Source organism: Cricetulus griseus, chromosome 2, assembly GCF_003668045.3.
Source record: "Cricetulus griseus strain 17A/GY chromosome 2, alternate assembly CriGri-PICRH-1.0, whole genome shotgun sequence".
Lineage (NCBI taxonomy): Eukaryota > Metazoa > Chordata > Mammalia > Rodentia > Cricetidae > Cricetulus > Cricetulus griseus.
In genome coordinates this window covers 213,650,440-213,665,403 of record NC_048595.1, presented here as the reverse complement: position 1 = coordinate 213,665,403, position 14,964 = coordinate 213,650,440, and the positions used below count along the sequence as shown (strand labels likewise).

Sequence of the window (14,964 nt, the reverse complement as noted above, 5' to 3'; positions counted from 1 at the left end):
GAAGTAAGTCTGCTTTAAAAATTATGAAATGAGGTAATTGGTGTCTTTAACAATGTTGTTTTTGGAGAAAATGTCCCCTATTTTTTCTCATGTTTTGGTGTTTGGGGATACATAAATTTTGAAATCCAGAGTTTTCTATTACAAAAAGCACTATTGTCATGGTAAAAAATGAGGACCTCCTACTCTGCTTTCAAATGGAACAGAAATGTATTCTGCTTCTGCATGAATGCATGTATAAAGTACAAGGATAAAATAAAGAAGCACACATGTTACATAATCTCATAGCACAAAGAGGAAATATTTGTGTTAAATGTATGTAGAGCACTAGCAAATAAGAGACACAAAAAATGTGCATTGTAATCCCATAATGTGATATAAATATGTGTTCTGCATGTATGTGGATATACATACCTATACATATCCATATATGTATATGCCAAACATGTGGGAAAGTGGAAGTAAACATACAAACTCTTCATAGGCATGTCCCTGGGTGTAAACCTGTTATCATTTTCAAACCTCATCATATTTCCATCTTTCTATAAAGAAAATTTGCTGTGGTTTTTAAAAACCTAACTCCATATGTTGTCTGTCACCTTGTGTTCCATTTTTTTAAAAATTCAATTTTTCAATTAATTGTAGGATAATGTTTTTAATTTTTCATTTTTATAAATGCAGACCCATCTGAACACTGAGGTGAGTTCTTAGCAGCTGACCACCTCTGCAGAAGTTGTCCAGGAATGGAATAGGGAATGTATCCCATAAGGGTGATGTCCCTTCTAATGCAGGTACCCGGGTAAGCCACTGCTTAACCTTACAGCAAGAGGCAACAGAAACACATAGGAGATGGAATGGTCCAGGAGACAGCTGCAAACACCTTTTCAATCTACTTCTCCCTCCTCAGCACCTTTAAGGCAGTTAGCAGAATAACTAGCTGAATGGATGTGGACAGGCAAGTCATCATGGTTTTTCAGAGTTCCAGCATGTCAGCAGACCTCTGGCTTTCTTATTTATAAAATCGACTGCATTGACTACATACATGCCCATTCTTGACCACAGATACCTTGACCAAATGTTGCTTTCTGTTTTATCTTACTGAACCTGAAGCAACGAAGCATGATTTTTTAGCCTCATTGATAAAATAGCAATAACAAAAAGAAATCTATGCTACTGTCCTATACTGTTCCATTACCTTCTTGATGTCCTGTATCTTATAGGAAGTTTGTATGGGGGAGGAAATGAATAGTAAGGCACACCAGTGGTTCTGCTTTCCTTGTAAAGGTATCTAGATTTTTTTTCAAGGATGAATTCCACCTGTGCTTCTGCTGTCATAAGATGTTTTGATAGAAACAAGTCACAGATGTAAAATGTTCCTGCCTCTGAGATTCAGTTATGGTCCCTGTTTATCTGTCCAGGACATTAAAATGTCACAGAAATGAGCTGGAGCCACATCAGCATTCAAGCAGCCATGTTCAGTTCCTGTAATGCTTTATTTAACAAGTAGAATCCCCACAGTGAGGTCCACCTGCCCTGTGAGTTGCCCTTCCACAATGGCCACAGTATATATAAATTATTACGGCCACAGCCCTTCTCCTAAGAGCTTAAAGTCAAAGGCCTCTGCCAATAATACGAAGTATTTGTCAACAGCCAAGACCTTTCAGGCTCACAAGCTGAGCTTTGAGGCAACAAAACAAGTACTTGAGACAGAGAGGATACCCACATGTTCCTAAGTGCCAATGTTGCCTTCAGTTTTCAAGCATCCACAAAGGTCTATTTGCTAGAATCCTCTACCTGATTCTAGCATAATATCCTTGTGTTTGGCATGACATTAACTTTAAACCAAGGGTTATGAATCCAAAACCATAACACTGCTACTCCCAGCTGGATATTTTTAAATCAATAATTAGAAACCAGGTGAAATGATTTTAATAAATACCACAGCTCTGAGAAGGAGCCAGGGAAGAATATCATGGGCTTCATGTCCACTAATTCTTCCACCATCAGTCACTGGCTCAAATATTTACTGATGATCGTAATTCATCATTAAAGAAGATGTGCTAAGCTGGGCATGGTCATTCACACCTATAATCCCTGTTCTTGAGAGACTGGGGGCAACAGAATTGTCATGATTTTGAGGACATCCTGAACCACACAGTAAGTACCAGGCCAATCAGGGAGTCACAGGAAGACCCTGTCTCAAAATGCAACAAAAAGGGAAAGAAGGATGTTGGTTTAGATTTTGTGCTGGTGATGATGAAGAAGAAATTGTCAAGACAGTCTTTTCCCTAAAGCTTCACATATTCTTATGGTGGGTAAGAAATGGTGGAGCCTCCCCTGAAAGCCTTGTCTGGCTACAAAGGAAGGCCACTCAGCCTCCATATCCTCCATTTCTAGGACTCCCCACTAGGGTCACCCTCACAGAGTGTGAGGGGATGGAGGACACCAGGAGAACATGGCTCACCAAATCAACTAATCAGGGCTCACAGAGACTGAAATGACAAGCATTGGGGCCTGCAGGAGTCTGCACCAGGTCCCCTGCGTGTGGCTGTTAGCTTGATATTCTTGTGAGACTCCTAACAGTAAGAGCAGGCTTATCTTTGACTCTTTGTCTGTTCTTAAGTCTCTTTTCCTCCTGCTGGGTTGCCTGGTCCGACTTCCATTTGAGGGCTTTTGCCTTGTCCAGTCTTGCTATCATCTCTTGGAGACCTGCTCTTTCCTTAAAAGGAAAGGGATGGGGAGTGAAGTAGAGGGAGCTAGAAGGAGTGGAAGGAGGGAAAACTCTGGTGGTATCGTACAAGTGAAGAATCTATTTTCAATTAAAAACAGAAACAGAAGAAATGCACAGATTTAATTATAACCATAGGGAAGTAGATGCACATGAATCTCTGTGAGTTTGAGGTCAACCTAGTCTACATAGCAAGTTCCAGGTAAGGCAACATTGTGAGACCCTGTTTCAGAGGGAAGGAGGGAGGGAGGGAGGGAGGGAGGGAGTGAGGGAGGGAGGGAGGAAAGGAGGGAAGGAGGAAGGAAAAGGGAGGAAGGATGGATGAATCGAAGGAAGGAAGGAACAAGTCTAAGGCAATGTGTCCTAATAACAATGTTATCCGATTCAGGAATTCAAGGAGATGTGAGCAACAACATGTACTGGAGCATAAAGGTGGTATATGGAGAGAGCCTGGAGCTACAGGAAGGACCTTGGTGTAGAATGTGGATTTTGAGGAAATTTCAGACAGGGAATCAGACTTGCCTTAGTGCAAACTCACAGATCTGAGAAAGATCTGTGGTGAAGTTGCAAAATCGTGGTCAGACAGAGAGAAAATTGAATTGTCTAGACCAGCATTCCTCAGCCTAGTCACTGTAACTTTGGACTGAATCAAGGGGACTTTGCTGTGCATTGAAGGTGCCCGGTAGAACTCTAACCTCTACCTGTCATGTACTATTTGTATCCCTTAGCCCCACAAATGAAAAATGCCACCAGATATGATGAAATGTCCCTGTGAATGAAAAAAGCTTGACCCTTGGTTGAAAAGCATCAGATTAGGATGACACTCTAATTAAGAAAACTGAAGCCAAGTTAAAAGTGGTAGCGACTAAAACAAAACACAGTTTTCTGAGTCTGAACATCAGAAGAGGACTCAAGGACCTTTCAGACCTCGGTTTTTCTTCTTCCTGTCTTCATTGTTGAAATAATCTTTTCTGATGGTTTGTTTGCAGAAGAGCATTAACAGGACTCCCAAGTTCAGCTTTTGCCTGCGGGTGTACCATGCAGTCTGTAAACACAGCAGCCCAAGGTCACTTTTAAAAATAAGGCCTATTCAGTCAGTTGGAAATTATTCAGTTAAGTAGCTGTTGCTTTTCCAATGTCTATCATCATCCCTAGCCAATCTTCCTTAATAACTTCTGCAACCTATGCTGACCAATAGTTCCAAATACCAGGAGTCACCAAGTAGAATATGTATAGGATTGCAGTGTGGCCATCCATGTCTGCATCTCACCTGAGTGCCCTTCTGCAAGCCTGTAGCTATTGTTACCTCTTATCCTATGATCTGCTAATGCTTTCCATCTTCACATCTGTACTCTAAAAAGCTGGCCTTATGAATTCCAGTCTCCTAAGTGTAACTTACAGAAGGGAGAGTATGCCCTAATAACTTCAGTTTTTAGGCCATCTATCCCTACATTACAAGGAAAGTAGATAAATGCTGATTTGAGCTCCTATTTATTTCCCATTGTGACTTCATCAGATTGTGATGAAGTTATTGGTGCAAGCTATAGAGATAAGGAAGAGAAGATTAACACAGTATTTATAAAAAAAGAAGGAAATTTTTTAAATGAAAATAATAGAGGACTTTCTCCTTTACAACATCTGTATTATTTAATGATGGTTTTCTCTAGTTTGATTTATATTGAAGATAAATAGAAATAGAAATTATCATTTATAACTCTATATTGATTGGGCCTGCAAATCTTTATGATAAAATTATCTCCCCTTGGATTTAAAGTTGGTGATAACTTCAGCTATATCTCCACACACTGTTTTGTTTGTTCATGTAGCCACTGTTTCTACAAGCTTACTGTACATGAGCCATTGTTGTGTGCATCAGAGGTGTTATATTGTACAACTTTCCTGCCTTTGTTGGTCTTATCTTTACTGTGAAGAGACAGCAAATAAATAATGCATCAGACAAAGGGCATGCTACACAGGAAAACATTCAGAGATAAAGAGTATGATTTTAGGGAGATGGCTCATGAGGGCATAGCCATGAGTAACATGTCTCCATCTCATGTTTGTCTATGTCCTAGTAAGGTAGGAGGGGGACACTTGTTCCAATTTTGTGTAATAAATTCATGTCATTTGCCAAATTCACCACTGCAAAGGACAATGAAATTCCTGATTGGATTAATACCATATCTCTTTCCTTTCTTTTAAATGGCCCATTCAAATTACACATGCTCAAATTTGAGGTAATTACCTTAATAACAAAAAACTTGCCTCCTTCACCTTTCTTCAATACCAAGTGCCTAAGACAGAGCATAAAAAGTCAACAAAATGCATGTTTCTGTTGTGTCAGGCTGTGATAATATATTGACTTCTAATTCCAACCTGAACCCTGGCTAGAAATTTCCCAGGGAACTAAGTAAAAGAGATAGTATTTATTTTATTTCATGTATATGTGTATGTGTGCCTAAGTTCATGTATATACACTACATGTGTGCAGGTGCCTGTGAAGGTCAGAAGAGGGTACAGGTTCCCCTGGAATTTGAGTTACAGGTGGTCATGAGATGCCCGATATGGGTGCTGGGAACCAAACTCAGGACCTCTCCATGACCAGTAAGTGCTCTCAACTTCATAACCATCTCTCCAGCCTAAGAGCTGGTATTTTTATTTGATGTCCTAACACTAAATTTTAACTTTACTCACATTAGAAATTCTGAGTTTCTGAGTTAGGCAACCTAGAATTTAGGTTAGCTGACCTATAATTTAAATAAAAATAAAAAGAGAGAAAGTTATCATTTTCTATTTCCACCTACTGTTCATGTGGGAATGTTGGTTTTCAATGTCCTGTAGGCTGCAGCATTCAGGAGAATAGGATTGATGACTTTAATTCACAGCAATTTGGGAGGCAGCCACTCTCAGGTTCAAGAGTAAAAATAATTGACTGCATTCAGTTCTGCACATGCTGGGTGTGCCACAAGGAACAGAAGTCAGTAATCGTAGAGATGTATTAGACACTGATATTTAATCACTGTCCCTGAGATGCAAGCTGAAGCAGAGCTACTTCTTGAAGGAAGAAAAATAGAAGACACTAAAGCCATCTTTCTGTCAGTATATCATCCATGGTAGAATTTTTATTAAAACCATGAATCTTATCAAGGTAAGTCACCTGTGAGATACTTCAACACAGTGACTCTATGTGAATGCTGCCTGGTCGCCTCCTGAATCTGCTGTAGTCAGAGGTGACCAGGACAAAAATAGAAAACAAACGAACAGGAAAGGTAATAATTCTAAGACTGAGAGGGAAAGAAGAAGTCACCAGTGATCCTATGTTGTCAGCTAAAGCTATGTGTAAAGTTACTTATAAGTGTGTATTTATAAAATGCATGATTATATAGAAAATACAATGCTGTGTTGTAAGTACCCATTTATTTCCTCATCCTCTGGTTTGGAGCAATATTAATGAGATTGATGATGATACTTTAATTTTGTAACTAATTTTGAAATACATGGAAATTATTAGTCTATGAGAGTACCAATTCTCAAAAACATAATTATGGCATGTACTTTAAGAGAACAAAAAATAGCAAAGTTGTTCAATTGCAATAACACATTTAATTCAAATAATGCTAGATGGTGTGTACCTAGAATGTAACAGGGTGGGGATGGTGGACTCTAATGGACACAGGATTAATTGCACAGTGAGCAGTTATCTTCTACTAATAAATCTCAAGAAATAATAAGTGAACCTGAGTTCAGATTAGAGGCAAGAAGGGTTGTGGTTAGACAGTTTTCAATGTGGATCCAAAATCAAAAGGTATCTGAAGCCAGGCTTGAAAACTCAAATCACTATGGTGGTCCTTTTAGACAGCCCAAGCTAAAGAAAGTTGAAGAGAAAAGGGCAAGGTTGGAGCTGGGGGCAGAGGGCACCCAGCATCCTCTGGGGTCCTCTCTCCCCTCCCCTTTCCATCTCCACTCTCATTAGACACCCTCTGTCCTTATCCTCACTCCCTCACTTTTTCGCAATACATGGATTGCAGAGCTTTGGGATTCTGCTGCTCCAATCATCTGGCACCTGGAATAACAACAACAGCCAAGAGAGCAATACAGGAGATAAAGTGGGGAAGAATGTTGGGAAGATATTAATGGAGATGTGTGGTAATATACCTTGGGCACTTTCAGAGTAAGGGTCAGGGCGCCTTAGACACCAGGTGGGTGCCCGTCTTTCTTAGTTCTAGTCTGTAAATTCTCTCAGCAAGCAGTCTTTGAAAAAACCTTCACTTTTAAGAAATGCAAACTATTTACTATTTATATGTGATTATTCCATATCACAATCACCATATGGATTATTAAATAACTTTAGGCTCCCGTTGCTATCGTCAGCTCCTGTGGGATAGCTATTTAAAACTGCTCGAGTTTACGCTCTCAGAGAACATGTTGTTCTGAGGCATCTGACCTCCGCAGTAATTTCCTTGGCTTTAGTAGAAATTATGATGGTGCAATATTCTAGAAAATTGCCTATTCAGAAAAACAGAAGAACCATGTTCTCTCATTTCTCATTCTTAATCAACTGAAAATAAAGGGCTATATTAAGAACTCTTGGTCGTTGCTAACCAGCTGCTTCATCCTGCATGGTGACTTCATGCCTCCAGGCCTGGCCATCCTCATCTGTCAAAGAACTTCTGGAATAAAAGTCCATTTGTCTTGCTTAATGAAAGCTGAGTTTCTGAGTAGGGTATTCCAAGTTGTTAATGGTATAGGAGGGTTTGGAAGAAGCCATACATTCTAGAACTTCCAACTCAGGCCTCTGTTTCTGAACTAAATATGTTAGTGTAAATGGCTCAATGCAGGTGTGTTTTTTCATTACAGATACATAGGATTCACAAGCACCTGGGAGCTCTTGAGAAGTCTTCAAATGACACAATCAACTGCTATTTTAAAGAAAACAAAATAGATGGTTCTGGGAAGTCCATGCTGTTTCTTCATTGAGTTTTAGGTGAGTGCTTAAGACAAAAATTTCAAGATGGACATTAATCTAATCTCTCAAAATGTGCTTTTCTTCTTTGCATAAAAATGGGGTTAAATAGTATCAATGCCTTTTATTCAGCTTTGTACTTTCAATAAGTTCCCAAATAAAGACTTCATTTCTTTACTTTTGCTTACTTTCTATTAACAGAATCTGTCTGAACTGAAGTTATGTGAGAGGTGGTTTATATTGGGGGAAAATCCACAATACTTTATTCTATTCTAAAATTTACCTAATATTTATACAAATGGAAATATATTTAATATCAGAGTATTAAGTCTGAATGAGGTAGCAGATAACCAGGTCCTAATGGCATAAACTGAAAGGAAGGTTGATGGTGGTGATGCTGGCTTACTAGCATGTCAATAGGTAATTCCCAAAGCTTCCTGTGGGGAGTTTATATTGTCTAAATTAGAAGTAAGAAACAATAACGGTCAGGTACACTAAATCTTACATTGTGATGTACAATGACAGATAAATGTGTGCATGTGCACAAAAGACTAGGATTGCCAATTATATAGAATTTTCCTGAAATATGCCATTGTTACTCTTTAGCAGAATAGAGAAAAAAGAAGAAGTTGAGTGGTGGTCATGTTGAGAATTCCCACTTCATCCTAAGAGTACCTTTCAAAATAGTATTGTTTTATTACTGATTTTATTACATAGAATGGCCATGCCAAGACTATCAGAATACGGTCATGTTCAGTTCTTAACTAAGCAATGCAAACTGGCAGTACACCTATCATTGCACAAGTCTAAGCCTACAGGTGCCCATGCTTCCTTCTATATTAGAAACTATGCAAGGGAAAACTCTTTAATCATTTTAAACCAGTGAAAATACAATGTAAGTCAAAGTGACATTATTACATGTTTGAAAACAACTTTAATTAAAATTCAGATTTAGATTCATCATCCACTTTAAGTAAATGAAATGAAAGATCAAAATCACATGAATGGTAAAATGACTACTTTCAGAACACTGAGATACCCTTTATGACTTTGATTAACTTCAAAATGAAGACAAGAGATTCTCTCATAATCTTAAGTGTGTATAAATTTTCTTTACTGAGATTGAATGTAGAACTAAAGGAATGATTTCCTTTATTTTCAAGAGATTTGTTTGCTGAAATTCCCAAGAGCTAAACTGAGTACATTTCAAAAAGCTTAGTAAATAATTTGACTAATGTAGCCATCACTCTAGAAATGAAAATGAGAAATGTGTTTCTAAGCTCTTTATTTTGCAGTTGTGTCTGTCTGTGCCCATCTTTATCTTCAGGTCCATTACTGGTTTTGCAAAAACTCTAGCTACATTAGGGACTGAGCTCAGTTAGGCTATATTATATTCCAGCCTTTGCCTTCAGCTTACCCAAGTGACTTTTAATCCTGCCATCCAGTGACACCACCTTTGTCCTTAAGAACTATAAATGTCAGTACCTGTAGTTTCTTACTACTACTTAAATACTTGACGGTTGCTTCACAATCCTCTGCTGTGGTGGTTTGAATGAGAATGTCCCCCATAAACACTTGTATTTGAATGTTTGGCTCCTAGTTGATAGATCTGGTTGGGAAGGATTAGGAAGTGTGGCCTTGTTGGAGGAGGTGTGTCATTGTCACTTGAGGCAGGCCTGGAGGTTTCAAAAATCCACATGATCCCTGTTGCTCTCTTGGCCACTTGGTTGTTATCTCAACATGCAAGCTCTCAGCTGTTGCTCCAGCAACATTCCCACTTGCCTGCTGTTACACTTCCCACCATGATGACCATGAAGCCCATGTTCTCTTATACATTGCCTTATTCATGATGCCTCCTACAGCAATAGAAAAGTAACTAAGACACCAGCTTGGTTTCTCAATTCTTCCATCCTTTGTGTAACCATTTCCTTAGATTAAATTCTGTTTAAAATGCTAAATTTTTCTTTTCTTAGCTAAATTCTAAGTGATCTATCCAGTTTTATTAATTTCTTATAAATTATTACAAGAAAATTTCAGGGAGATAACTTGATTCTCCCACAACCTCGAGAAAACAAATGATTCCAAGAAATTAAATTGGGTTTTTTTCTTAACTTATGCAGGCTTTATATTAAGACATTGAAATCGATTACAGACACAAAAATGACACCAAAAGCATAAGCCTTTATCAGTATTCACAAGGTGCTTGTTATCAATCAAATCAAGAAATAGAAGGTCACTGATATCCCCAGAAGAGCAACTCACAGCCTCTTGCAGTCTGTTCTCTCAGCAGAAACCAAATCCTAGTTGCATTACCACTGGCTGTCTTGGGTATTCATCAACAGAATCACACACTGTATCCTGTGGTTATGAATCGTTCCTTTTTAAAGGAAAATAATTGTTATTTTAGAGCAATTTGTGGTTTCCAGAAAAACTGAGAAGAGGGAACAGGCTTTTCTTGCATCCTGCCCGTTGCCACACATGCATGGCCTCCTCGGCTATCAATAGCTGCCACCATGGTAAGGTATTTATTACAATCAATTGATCTACATTGACTCACCACCACACATAATTTTGTGCATTAGTGAACATTATAAATTTTGGCAGAAACACATGACATGTTTCCCTCAATGCTGAGTCTCTTACTTTTACTGTCCTAAAAAAATCTTCCCTCTATGCTAGAGCCACTGGTATTTTTTGTAGACCCAGAGTTTTGCATTTTCTGAATTGTCATGTGAAAAGGTACATGGCCTTTTCAGGTTACACCACATCACTCAGTGATGGGCATTTAAATCTCCTATATTTTCATGTCCTGACGACTTGTTTCTGTTATAGTCTAAACAATGCTTCACTTATTGGATATACAACATTGTTTGCATCTAGTCACAATTGCAAATAAAGCTAATATAAACATCTATGTACAGGTTTTTTGTGTGATCATGACATTTCATTTCATTTGGATAAATAACAAGGAGCAAGATGACTGGACTGAAGAAGCATATGTTTAGCATAGTAAGAGGCTGTGTACCACTTTGCATTCTTACCAGCAATCAACACATACCCTGATGCGTCCTTCTCTCGAGAGCATTTGTTGTTGTCAGTGTTTTGGATCTTGGTCATTGCAATGGGTGTTGTGTAGCTTTGGTTTTAATTAACAGCTCTCTAATGGCAGATGATATGCGCCACCTGGGCATGAGCCCACGTGCCATCTGTAGGGTGTCTTCCATGAGGTGGCCATTGGGATCTCTGGCCCACTTTTGAATTGTGTTGTTTGTGTTCTTATTATTCTGTCTTGCAAATTGATTATATGATTTATATCCTTTACAGAGACCTTTCCTAAGCTGTGTTTTATCTTGTCTTGAAGAATGGGGAGTAGGGACAATGAAAAAAAAAAACTTAATATATTTAAAACAATATTCTAAGTTATATGATATTGAATGAATTTCTTACTATTAAAAAGAAATGTTGTCTTCTTTCCCATCTTCCATTCCAAACTAATGTAAAGATTGTTTAAAATTCTTTAAGTATACTCTAAATATGATTTTTATTTATTTAATGTTCAAATATTACAAGTGTCATTATATTCGACACAAGAACATCACTGTGGGACACAGCCTCATCCAGAACTATAGTTTTATGCTTATTCATAGGTTTTTCATCTACAAGTTGAATCTGACTTCTCTCCTTAACAGTGATTGTTTGCGGCCTTAAGAAATTTTATGATCTGAACACTTCCCATTTTTTATAATAAATACTGAATATGTTGAAAATCAAATTGGTCAGGAAGCCAGTGTCTGTCTTGCTTAAAAGGTAAACCATTTGCCATGTCCCCATGATCCCAGCCCCTCTTATGGGCTCTTGTGATATTAAAGCATCTGCTGGCTTGATCATTTCAGTGCCTCACTTTGTTTTCTTAAATATAAGGGCCTCGCTGTTCTCATTTTCTTCCCATTTATTTATATAGAAATTTTCTTTTTCTGTCTTATCTTAGAGGCTATCACAACTGCTCATCTCTCCATTTTAATGTACTGTGGTTATTCTCAAAAGGACATACTGTCCTTTCTACCAATATTTTTCATCTGCTCAACCAATGCTAATGTTGACTCTGAACTCTCTAATTTAGAATCCTTTCAGACAATGTCATCATGGGCAGAACAGAAGTGCTTGGGCCCTTTCATGCTCCTGAAGCTGAAAAGAACAGGGCTGAGCAGGTTTTTGTGGCTTAAAAGGTAGTAAGTGCCTGATATTCCCAAAACAAATCTTTTCTTTAATTTGGTACAATACTCAAAATTCTAATCACAAGCATTTGTCTCCAGAATATATAAATGAGACTTTATACAGCTAATTTATCTCCAGAATATATAAAGGAGACTTATACAGCCATTTTAAAAACTCAGCTGGGAAAGAAAACATGTTCACTAAAATATGATATGTTATTCTATAACATATGATATATATTATTATGTAATTATCATATAATATGTAAGTCTAAAAAATTGGCTAGGAAGACACAACTTAAGCAATGGAGTAGACATTTGGCTTTGTAATGATCAGTACTCACACATGAGAGAAGGCTACAAAAATATTATTACCAACTTCATAAAGTGCTTGGGAGTGATGGAAAACACCCATTATCAAAGATCGCTTGGGCCAAAAAGATGGTCGTGAAGTCACTGGAAGAGAGGAGTAGAGAGAATAAAGGTGCTGGTTCTTAGACTGAAGAACAAATTTCAATGGAGATTTTCAATCACTGTTTACACAAAAGGTTCAGGGAAATGTTCTAACAATGATATAGTCTGTAGTGTAGTGATGTTGAACCCAAAACTGTGATCTTTTGGTAGGTAGTTGGCCTGTCCTTTACCTTTTCTCTATCTCTCTAACCCTGTAAACTAGCATGGTATGTGGAACACTATATGTAGTTTCTGTATAAATACCTGATGATTGATGAAGACTGAGTAGTCCTGGACAATTCATGTCACATATTCAACTTCATGTTTAATTACTTTATGTTATAGGTATTCTTTTCTCTTTTGCTAAATTTGAGAATACTGGGGCTCAGAAAGATGTTCAATGAGTTGGATATGAACATTCAAACCCAGACATTCTGACTTCTAAGCCTGTGCACTTCTTATATTCTACTTCCTCTTATGTGACATAACCCACAGATAGTTTTAAACCCCAAAAGCAATGCGTTTATGATTTTTAAATGATGTCATTTTACAGTACACCAATATCAAGAGCACATGCCTGTTTCTTAACTTTTGTACATTAAGCACAAATTCCCTTTTCAGTGTCTCTTCTCTTTTTTCCTTTTAAAAATACCAAAACCAGCTTTCTAATTTACATTCAGGTCTCATCATTGCTATTCTTCAGTGCTTTACCCTTAAGTTAATATTTCAAAAATATCATTGCTACTTTTATGCCATTTAAAAATGTGAAATTTTGGCCAAGTTATTGAACTTTATGCCTAAAGAGATATATTTATTTCATTTTCAGAAGCTAGGAAATCATTATCCATGAAACAACAGAACATCACTCCTGGCACATAATTAGAGCTAACAAACAGTAGATGACATGGTCCAGTCACTGTTGCTGACTGCTGACTTCTGCCTTATGGACAACCTCAGCTGCTCCATCAACCAGAGAACAATATCTGTGTCCTGTGTTCTTTAGGACTCCATTATGTGGGCACAGTAGGTTTTTGTGGAACTCATGGCCTTTGCTCCCTAACAGCTGATCATTTCATTGCTAGGACAAGAACATCTTCATCTTTTCTAAGCTGTGTTCTTCAAGCCTTCACTCTTACACACACAGCTTTTTCTGTCCAGATTCTACTTCCATTCACACTTCTCTCAAAACATCCTTTTGCCTGAATGCACTCTTCAGTGACTTGCAGCATCAAGATTTTTCAGAGCTGTGGCTGCTACTCTTTCACAGAGACTATTGACAAATCCCCTTTGGCCAAAGTTGGACAGTCTTATGTATGATTTACAATCCTCTGGGGTCATCATTATCAGATCTGAGCCTAGTGTAAGCAAAAGAAAGAAAAGCAACCTTCTTCTAGTCATTCACAGAATCATATTCTAATTTCTCATATTGTCTGTCTTCCTTCTTAGTTTTTCATAAAAGATAAATGCCAGCTCTTTCCAATCTCTGTGACACTCCTGTGCCAAGCTCAATGTGATTTTGCTTTCTAATTAATTGACAAAGTGAGGAAGTCACTTATTGGGGATGGGCTTGTGTGTTCCCAAAGTAGTTGATGATAATGCTTTATGTAACCCTTGCAAGGGAAGAAGAGAGCTCCATCTTGTGAAGGAGACTTCCCAGAGAGGACTGCAGCCATCTGCCAAGACCAAAGCAGATGCTCCATGAACCTCATAACTTTTGATCTTCATAATGATCCTCTGATTAATTGCTGATTTGTTTTTTTTTTCATTTTTTGTTTTGTTTGCTTTTCTTTGCTTTCTGTTCTGATCTAATAACTAAGGTTCCAGGAACTTACCAAGGTCAGATTTCTGATAAAGATGCTATCTTTCTTCTATAGAAAACTCTCACTCTAAATCAGCTTTCCCATTGAGTCCTATAAGAAGAATAAGCATGGTAGACACTTTTATATATTTCCTAGGACTATGATATTTATAAGCTTACAAATACTTTCTTATTAGCAAGTACACATACTTTGAAGTTGATGATAAAGTTAGCATCATGTCGGTTTAACAAAAATGTTAAGAGGCTCCTTTACTGCTGTCTCTAAGTGGCATTGTCATAAGCTGTAGATGGATAGAAACTTGGACTAACATCCCTGGAATAACCCCTTGAGTCTTCAACATTAAGAATTTCTATCTTCTCTGTTTCATCTGAAGAAACTTTGTAAAGTAAATATTTATGGATAATTGTGGAAGATTTATAAAGATGGAAAATAAAACTTACCCTAGATTTAATGATAACATCAACACTTCTTAAAGGAGTATATAGAGCTGTAGCATTGGATCAGTATTTAAGAGCATTGGCTGTTCTTGCAGAGGACACAGGTTCAATTCCCAGGAGCAGCATGGCAGCTCACAAGCTGTAACTCCAGTTTTGGCCCTCTTCTGGCCTCAATAGACACCAGGCACACATGCGCTGCACAGAAATACATGTAGGCAAAAAGCTCATGCACACAAACAAAAACAAGTAAGTCTTAAATTAATGCATAAGTGTGTTCTAAATTTCAGATTGTCTCAAGAGAATAAAGAATTCTGTAGTACAATTCTCAGTTCTAGAGATTTCTAGCAATTTT

General features: G+C 37.7%; 1 protein-coding gene across 1 annotated transcript in view; it reads left to right on the top strand.

The window, feature by feature from the left end:
• Dtna (dystrobrevin alpha) overlaps positions 1-14,964 on the top strand; it is a 252,517-nt gene that overhangs the window by 63,417 nt on the left and 174,136 nt on the right. The window contains exon 2 of the mRNA XM_027400555.2: positions 7,583-7,709. The gene's annotated coding sequence lies outside the window, so the exon portion shown is untranslated. The remainder of the gene's footprint in view (positions 1-7,582; positions 7,710-14,964) is intronic.